The sequence below is a fragment of the Saccostrea cucullata genome, unplaced genomic scaffold (genome assembly GCF_032062105.1).
Source record: "Saccostrea cucullata isolate Sc308-1 unplaced genomic scaffold, CSIRO_AGI_Scuc_v1 ctg2396, whole genome shotgun sequence".
Lineage (NCBI taxonomy): Eukaryota > Metazoa > Mollusca > Bivalvia > Ostreida > Ostreidae > Saccostrea > Saccostrea cuccullata.
The window spans coordinates 38,728-48,684 of record NW_026920555.1 but is presented as its reverse complement, the minus strand read 5'-3'; the positions used below and the strand labels follow the sequence as shown (position 1 = coordinate 48,684).

The window sequence follows — 9,957 nt, the reverse complement described above, 5'->3', positions numbered from 1 at the left end:
AGAAATATAAACGTTATTGAAAATAATAAAGTCTAGAATTATCCAACTAGCTTTCAATTTGATTAGACAACAAGAGACCTGTTCTTACTGTGAAATTGATTCACTTATTTATCTGATTTTTAAACTTTCAAGCAAAACATCCACATGCAGGAACGTCAAGGATATCAAAAATGAAAACAGCTGGTATGTAATGCAAATATCCTTTGAATTTATTGTAAATTAATTATTTAAAACATGCTTTGAATCTCCTAAAGATTGTCAAAGCTGGATGCATATGCGTTTTTTGAAAACATTAGGAATATAAAATTGTTTTTCTAATCTGGGGGATTACCTGAATAGAAAATTAGATAAAAAAAATTATGTTTAAATTGAATTAAGTACGATCTTACCAGTGTTACATATTTTCAATATCTGATTTTGAGACTGCGCCGGGTTCTCCTACCATTGACACATTAATGTACCACTGTAAAAAAGAAATAGATTTTTTTATATATTTTTTTGCTATTAATATTTCTTACTATTTGTCAAACGTATATACAAATATTCACTGCAATATGTTAATTAAGAGAAGGGGTATAAACTCAATAGTTTCCTAACAGCCCTCGTGCAAATTAAGAGCTATTCAACTTTTATTTACTTTGACTTTCTTTCGATCTTTACCTCTTTTATCTTAAATAAGTGTCAAACTCCATACGCTGATGCATTATATTCATCTGAATCATCATTTTATGACCTTGACCTTTCTTTCCTTGAGTTGACCTCACTTTTCTTTTGCCAAACCTCATATACTGATACGTACATACAGAACTGTTAAGCTTACCTGAGCTGAAAGCTTAAGTGAGTTTTTCTTGATCACATGTCTGGCATCCGTCTGTCTCGGGATATATATGGATATAACGAATTACAAAAGTATTTTCATAGGATCCAGCAACTTCCAATAACTGAGTTTTTATGTAATTTTCCATATTTATTTAACACTTATTCTGTGGATAAGAAATTAGAGTTTAATATCTTAAAATGAATTTTAATACATTCAATACCTTTGTCGAGGTACAGGCTGTCCCAAAGTTGGAAACCAGAAGTTCCTGTCAAAGATGCATTTGTCTCATGGGAGACTGAAAGTGAGAAGGATTGATTGGAAGAAACTGACTTTTCCTTCAAGTCGACCGAGTCTGATGAAACTGTGGAGAGTGACCTTTGGTAATCCTTAATTTTTTGTTGGTCTCTTTTAATTTGAATGTAACAAAAATGGGAAATCACAACTCTTTGCAAGTTTGATTACTGTTTAAATTTTTGCTTAAAAAAGTAAATAATATATCTGTTAAATTTAATCATTTTGTCAGTTAATAATGTGTAACAGTATAAAGGTTTTAAGCACAAATGTCATATATATTTTTTAGGGCAGATCCTGAAAAGAAATTCCTTGTTTATGTGTGTCAGCTTATGTAACTCTTTTGTAATTCAAAAATGACAACGATTTGTTTAGTGTATGCCCTTGCGACAGAAAGTTTGGATGAGGCATCACCATGTACAAAATACTTAACCTAAACATAAAAACACGACAAAAATCATCAAATACATTCTCTCGATAGTTAATGAATAAGTGTACTACACAAAGGATATACATCGGTATTTATACCCTATTAAAAACCTGTAAATCATATACTGTTTTATAATAAAACACATTTTTCATTGTTAAAAAATCTTCAATCTGCCTCTCAAAGCACAAGAAATACCACATTTTTACTAAAATGATGTGATGTTGACAAGTGATTTGTTTATAACCAACTGTATATGGATTTAACTACTTACTTATATGGGATTTAACTATTTATCTCTTTTTATTGCATGATAAGTTTTATTGTCGATTATTATGCTAATTCAGTTTGAAGTTGCAAATTATACTTTTCTAAAAAAGAAACGCAAAGTAGAATTCTAGTGACACATTGAACATAAAGATTATTTAATAAAATGGTGCATTGATAAAACAGAAATGTGGTAAGCAACAGTAATTCTGTCTAAATGTCATGATTACTAAACAATTTTAAAATTATAGTCAGTTTAAGACCATTAAAGATCAAAATCTGGTATGCCCCCCGCAGACACAAACGGCATCTAATGGAAGCTAATGCGTGTAATAAAAGGTGTATAGGAATACTCTCCCACTCCAAATGTAGAACTTGAGTCAGCTGCTGGAGTGTCTGGGGATGCGATTGTCTATGGCAAATCATATTAATCCATTTTGTCCAATGCTGCTTAACCTGCATTAAATCTAGCGATTTAGATGAATGTGACTGAAACAGGTTGTTGTTTCTTTGCAAGAATAGGTGTGTCAAACGAACCATATGTGGCTGTGTATTGTGAGATTGCAAAAGGCTCTAGGATGCTGCAAAATTGAATGGGTATGTGTAGGTAGAACATGGTTAGAGTACCTTTTACCGTCAAAGTCCATTGAATTCGAACCAAATCAATCTTACTTTCTTATAATACCGTTTTCCATATCATTACACAACCAACACCAACATTTTTAACGTCCTGAAGGTAGTTATCTGTCTAACATTCATTACAAAGCATAAGCACTCTTAAACTTATCTGAGGCTTTCAGATAAACATTCTGGACTAGTATGTTAACCAAAATGTTCAGCAGTGATGCTGTGGTTATACTCTATTGATCTGAGATCTTTGAAGTCGATATTTGGGGTGTTGTGGGGTCGGAACAATGGCATGTATAAACCTCTTGCAATAATTCGTAGTCAACTGAAAACGGTCTTGTTAGATGGTCTGTGTAGTTCAGGAATAGCTTATGCTTTAGATGACGTCCTTGCATTACATTCATACAATTTACGTTATCCTCGGAAGTGATTGGACTGTGTGTAACATTAAAACCTCTTGCAATTGTAGATTGTGGTACCCCTGCTTCCAGTCGCCCATTTTCCTTTTTGTGCTATGCAACATTCAGATGCAGCATTTTTAGAAAGCGCCATTTTTCAGATAAAACCAGATTCAAAATATCGAGAACCCCCAGTTTTGATAGCTCCTTTGTATCTGAAGGAATTGCATAGGAATTCAACAAATGAAAATTGAAATCAAAATTTTTGGGGAAATTTTGCGAAATCAGGTCTTTTTGTCTCTGAGACTTGTAGAATAGCTGTAAAGTTAACAAATGCATTAAAAAATCATGCATTTAACTCGAGTACATCGTATCCATACAAAAATTAAAGGTACATGTATGACGAAACTATCATGCTTTTTTCAGGGCATTGTTCCTACCATGCGTCTCTTTTTTTGAAGAGTATATTTCATTTTCTGGTTTTATGAGGGATACGTGAAAGTTATATTTTTGTGTGTCGTTACAGTAAACTTTTCCCGTATAAATTAGGACCGCCCCCTTTTCTCAGCCTTAACAATGCTACTTAGTCACCCCCTAATTGGAAGCATTCATGTAGGTAATTTCGAAATATCCTGTGCTTTGCTGTTTTCAGGCTCTTGTCAATGCAAAGCATATAAAATGTTAGAATGTTCAAGTTCTTGAACATGGCTTCCATCTCTTACAGGACCTTTATGTATTACCAACAGTTCTACCTCCACCCAGCAGTGATAGAAGTGTGGAGAGACCAGCAAGCCTCTGATGTACAAGAAGCACGGGCGTCGAGCCGGCAATTACATTGCAATGGAGATGTATAGGTGATAAAATGTTATGTTTTTTGTTTAATGATTATGTTAGAATTTGTTTTTTTTTTCTGTGTTGTAATTTAAAGTGATATTTAAAATGCAATTTATTTATTAATCCATTTCAGAGTACTGTAACGAAGTAGGTGGAAGTTGCTATACATGTATGGAAAAAGAGGGTTTGATCTGAGATGTTCGTTTTTTTTTTTTTAGCAGAATAGGTTACCAATAAACCAGATAGTGACTGACAGACATCTTCAGGTTGCGTAGTTGATGCGTAAGAACATACCAGATACGACACATAGCATCGATGTGTGGCATGCAGCAAATATAATAGAAATAAGCATTACTCTTTTAATAGGTGGGAGAAAGTAGTGCACATAAATCATGATAAATTTAGAGCCATTACATAAGTATTACTTACTGGTAACTGAATTAGTCAAGATGAACATATAAGTTATGTTTTTAAGTTTAGGATTTACTAAGTAGTTGTTGGCAGGGGATAAAACGTCTGGCAAACCATTTGTATTGGGTATCCTTAGCACCTAATGACGAAGGCAATGAGCTTAGATGGGAAAAGTGGACCAGTATTACCTACCATGTACAGAACATTCACGAAGGTCATGGACAACTTTTTTAACGGTGTGAACACTTTACCCAACACTAGACGGGAGAGGTGGTTGAGACCAGGTAAGATACTTTTACAATGGCAGAAGTTCTAGTTATAAAGTACTTAAATTAAAAGATATATATTACGCATCATATGGCTATCATTTTCTGTAATGGAACAAAAACAAAAGAACTTTATTCGGTAATAACCAATATTTGCCCCCCCAAATCAAACTTTGATGGAGATATATTCAATTAAGTTCTTAAACAGGAAAGTATATGCTGACTTCAAAGCACTGAATACTTTCATAAGTAATGACGCCATATGTACGTAATGAAGTCACCAACATGACGTAAATTTCAGTATTTTATGAAATTTATAGAAAAATGTACATATTTCGTCGATATTTTGAGTAAAAGTCACCGAGCGCATGTGTGTCCAGGATCAATATTTTGATATAATGTGTAGAATGATAATATCAATGACATATGTCAATATTGTTCCTGAACAATCTTGCACTCCATAGATTTTAAAGCTAAAATTGTTGAAATTTTGTCCATTTTTTTCCTTTTTCTGAAAAAGGATATAAAATCAGACTAGTTTGTGACGTCATAAAAACAAAAATTGTGAATCCACTGTTTTGACACTATACTATTTTCTGTTAATTTATATTTCTTATTACAATTTATTGAATTCAGCACATTTCAGGAAGTTTTCAAAATTTGACTTTTGATGGGACAAGTATATGCAATATACCGCATATAGTTCTTTAGGATCGGGGATGACTTAGTGCAAGATGTTTGGTATTAAAAAAATACCACCGATTTTTGTTTTATTTTTAAATTTCAACTTTTTAAAATTAATTTTTTTTTGTAACTTTCAAGATTTAAAGTGATGGAGAAAAAAGAAACTATTGTTACAGTAAATAGCGGGCAGATGAAGATGGACATCCCCATGCTCTCTCCATTATTTCAAACTTCAAGTGTAGATGCATTCCATTAAGTCATAAACTAGTTTGCACCGAGGATGTATAAATTCTCCTACTTTGGATTGCGAAGTCGGTATGTTGTCTTGCTTATTGAACAATACTTTTACCATTGATATTTCCAATGGTACCCAGTCATTATAAAAAGACAGTGACATACAGGAAATAATATTATCTACAAATTAAATATAAGACACATTGTTTCCAATTATAGCTTGGCCTCAGCAGCACTTCACTAGAACGAGAATTCCAACAAGGATCAAACAAGAGGGGGGGGATCTTCAATCTAACATTGTATTTCCAAAGCACATGAAGTGGAATACGCTGTGAAGAGAGTCAAGACGCAAAGTATTTATGGTAAATTTATTTGACATCTTCATTGTATTATTATCACAGATAAATATATACATACATATAAAAAGAAACATGAACAGGTATAACATTTGCTCATTTAGATTTGATGGACATAATTCATTTTCAGAGTATGTTGATGTTCTTACAAATGCTGCTACGACAAGGGCCATCAACATGAAGATGCCACAGTGTGGTTGAGACACTGGAGTTGCGCCACCGCGCGAAGGATCAGTATGTGCATCCCCAGAAATACGATGCAATGGGTTAGCTGCTGACAAGGTTCCGGAGGAATTGGGCCATGCTGAATCCTTGGATATGTGTCCCGGATTTTCTGGACTGCACAAGCAGTAAATGGTACACGCACTTGTCTCCCCAACCATCCCCAGCACCATCTAGCCAGTTGACTGTATCCTATGTAGCGTATACGCCTGTTATATATTACAAGATTAAAACGTTTTTTGATGAATAAATTCGCTATTCCTTTCATTATATTTTTGTAATAATATCTAAGTATGTGAGGGTACATTGTATATGTACATTGAAGATACCGTTATTGATTTATACTGTTGTTGTTTACGTATTTTAAGTTACTTATTTTTAAAATTTCCTGTTTTGATTATTTTTATACACGTTAAACTATTGTTGTCTTGTCAGTTTTATTTATGATTTTGCAGTAATTTCATATTGGTGGTGATGTCTGTTGTTTTGATTTTTTAACTATAATTTTTATCAAAGATAGATTATTCTTGCATTGCTGTTGACGTTTTACTTATGTTCAGTCTATTTTACAGGTTTTTTTTTTATTTTCTTTGTTACTGTTTTGTTCATGTATTACTATCTAGCTGTGATTTTTTTCCCTTTTATTTGACATTTAATATCACTTGTTTGAAATGCAAAACCGTTTTTCATCCATGGAATCTTAAATTTATGCAGGCATGATATACATTTGTATATAATGTTTTCATTATTGATCTCATGGAATACTGTTTACACATATATTTAAATGCCGTTCCCTTCTTTAAGATTCTTTAAATCATGAAACTTAGCCAGTTTTTTGTCTTCACTTTAAAATTCTTTATATTTTTGTACTGACCAATATTCATATTTTAATTTGCATTTCAAATTACAATGATACACTGTACTAACCTATTATTTTTGGGGAGTTCTTCATACTGTTGTCGACACACATATTATATATGCATCACATAGAATATCTGCATAGCTGTTGTGTTATTGTTGTATATATATTTTTCTTTGACCATAACGCTACAGATCCCACAATGCAAAATAAGTGCAATTTACGGCGCAATATTTTTTGCGAACTTTTGGGGATAATTTGTTCTTTCCTCCATTGGTCAATTACATATAACTAACTTTTACTCCCTTATTCTAGACACATTATTAAACTAATCTGTATATTTTATCCATCTCCCAACCCTTTATAGTCGTTTCTACAAGTGATAAAGTCGTTTGATTAAAATTATTTGTTAGATTGCTGAAAATTCACTTCAAGCGATTTTATTGTCTGTAGAGACATATACGAGGGCTGTCCCAAAATTTCGTAGACTGAGCTCATATCTTTTAAAGAAATTAATGTATTTTTATAAAATTTTCATGATGGATAAAGTGTGTTCTTGGTTCCTGTACAGGTATGAAATAATAATAATTTGAAAACATTATATTTCTACGGTTTTTTTGTCTGTTTTTCTCTAATGGAGTTGCACAATGGAACTCTTGCCAATTTCTTAGCTTGTCTTTTATTTTAGTTACTGTTATTCTCATATACACAGAAAAACCGTTTTAGCCATTTTAAATACTAAGGATGAGAAGAAGTTTCATAATCTACCAAACATTTATGACAGGTAAATTTCTGTAAGAGTGAATTCAGGATCAAAATACTTGATCATAGTCCAGTGCGCCGCTTGGGCCAACACAGCCGCCATTTTTTACAAATTCGGATTTCAACCCCATGTATATAAAACGTTATAAAATTCATATTTATCAAAGCATAAACACCAAAATTTGAGGAAACATAGTTAATTACCCAAGAATTTTTATATCCATGAACAATATACGGGGTATTTATTACTTCTCCGTAGGATTTTAAATATAATATACCAAATTTTAACTGCAACTTTTGGGTATTGCGCCGCCTTCCTACACCAGACAGTGAAATGTGTCTTTTAAATTGGAATAATATGTGGAGTTACTCCATATTTGTCCATAAAATTGTTAGATAGTGTTGGTTTAATCTATGTACGAAGTTTCATTAATGTATGACATAGGGTTCCTACAAAACAACGCTTGTCTACAGAATTTTGGGACAACCCTCGTATAAATGTTTGGGAGGTAGCTAAAACATACTTATTGGCTAGAGAATGTGCCTAGAATTAGGTAGTGAAAGATAGTTGTTTGACCAATGATAGAAAATGGAGATATTATCCCAAAAGTGTGCAAAGATATTGCGTCGTAAATTGCATTACTTAGTACGTTATATGTAGCGTTATGGTCAAAGAGAAATATATGTATAACAACAACGCTACAGATCTGCAGCTACACATAAAACTGATGGAAGGAGACAGACTTGTTGTAAACCACTATGTTCTGTGATGCACGGCTTCCTAGGATTCTCAAGAACGGTCATTATATGTGGAATTTCCTGGTAGCACATAGACCCTGCAATAGTAGTCATTGTTGGGCAGCGACCACAGTTGCAACTAAAAGTATTTCAGTCTTTGTGTAATTCTAAAAGGTGAGTATAAATGTTGCAAACTTGATATATTAAATTACTTGCGGTCTGAATATGTTAATCAAATTTAATTCAGTCCTGAGCTTTGATGGGGGGCGGGATCTATATTTGTAACAACTGACAAGTTCTCAAAAGAACTTGCTAACAAAAACTTAACCAGAATTTGTGATTGCTGATGCAATAAATTATTCATTTCAAATTCCATAAATCATTTTTTTTAAATACTGAAAGGCTCTGCATCGCAAAATTCAAATTGAGTTTATGAAAGTTATTCTTATTTTAGTTTTTGTAAAACAGAGATATGGTCCGGTAATAAGTGTACACTTGGCATTTGTGAATCTTAGAAGGAGTTGTGGAAAACTTTTTTTCAGATAGCTAAGAAGACAAAATATGCCAGTCTGAAGTGATTCTTTGCCGGTCCAAAATAGTCAGATGGTACATGTATATTGCAAAAATAAAAAAAAAAGCATAACATTTATTTTCTTAATTAAACTTTACTTACAATAACATTCAGTTTTCAATTTCAAATCCGCGATCTTTCGTTTTCTTTTTTGTTGTTTGCATATATAAAAATACTTGATTACATCGCTCTTGGGTACGTGGAATTCTATGAAGTAAACGTGATTGTTTTAAACATTAATACATTTGGAAATTATAATTTACCTCGAAAATGAGTTTTTTTGCCGGGATGACCGGCAGAATTCAACAGCTCTTATCGAAGTAAAACAGGAAGAGTATAATCATAATTGATCACGAACATATAGCTTTACTTCAATGTAATAAATAATTATATAAAAGCCAATTAGGACAAAATATAGGAGAAATAACTGTCAGTCATTGTTCCCAAGTCGATCTTGTTTGTGGCTTCCGGGGGACATACAGCCGTAGATTCATTGTCTGAACTCGATTCAGGCTTGAAAAGATACTGTTGTGTGACCAAATTGGTCATCTCATTGATCTGTTCCTCAAATCTTGATGAACCTACCTACCCATCGCTGTTTTTGTCACTATCACCACTATAACTGTTGTCTGAATTCGAACCATCGTCCTCGTTCTGACGTCACACCAGCAGAACCTCGTTTCGAGTGTTTCTAATTTCTTTTGATTAGATTTCCGGTGAAGGAAAAATTAGACATTCTACAAGCGGAATAACTCTTTTAATACTTCGCGGATTTAGATGAGGTTTTCTGCTTTGGTCATTTTGTGGCGATACATGTAAGAAACAGAAGAACTGCGAATGATATAATTATTCTTCCGCCGACTTCCAAGTAAGTTTTTAAAAGTCAACATATTCAATGATTAAAAAAAAGATAATACTAGATTTTCATAAATCATTACTTCTTTTTGAAAATCAAGAGAGATAACTCCAAAAGTTTGGTAATATTTGTGTTTTTCACTACAGAAATCAATGGAAAATGTAAAATATTTTTAAAATAACTTTCACCTAATTCACCCCTCCAGTGACACAAAAAGTTCTTTTTATAGGTAATATGGACTGTTATTTCACAAATTAATACCAAAGTTTTTTTGTATGTCACGGGGGGACATACAGTACCCGCATCGTTATTCTTTACAATTCCATATGTATGA

General features: G+C 32.8%; 1 long non-coding RNA gene across 3 annotated transcripts; it reads left to right on the top strand.

The window, feature by feature from the left end:
- Nucleotides 1-128: 128 nt before the first annotated feature.
- Nucleotides 129-6,619, top strand: LOC134250992 (uncharacterized). 3 transcript variants are annotated; one of them, XR_009988643.1, is made up of 8 exons: nt 129-183; nt 1,057-1,200; nt 3,555-3,684; nt 3,883-4,030; nt 4,145-4,359; nt 5,164-5,340; nt 5,479-5,621; nt 5,746-6,619. It is a non-coding gene; the product is annotated as an uncharacterized LOC134250992 (long non-coding RNA). The 3 variants fall into 3 exon arrangements; XR_009988640.1 differs by having other exon boundaries at nt 3,883-4,359; XR_009988642.1 differs by lacking the exons at nt 129-183; nt 1,057-1,200 and adding an exon at nt 3,288-3,442 and having other exon boundaries at nt 3,883-4,359.
- The last annotated feature ends 3,338 nt before the right edge of the window (nt 6,620-9,957 follow it).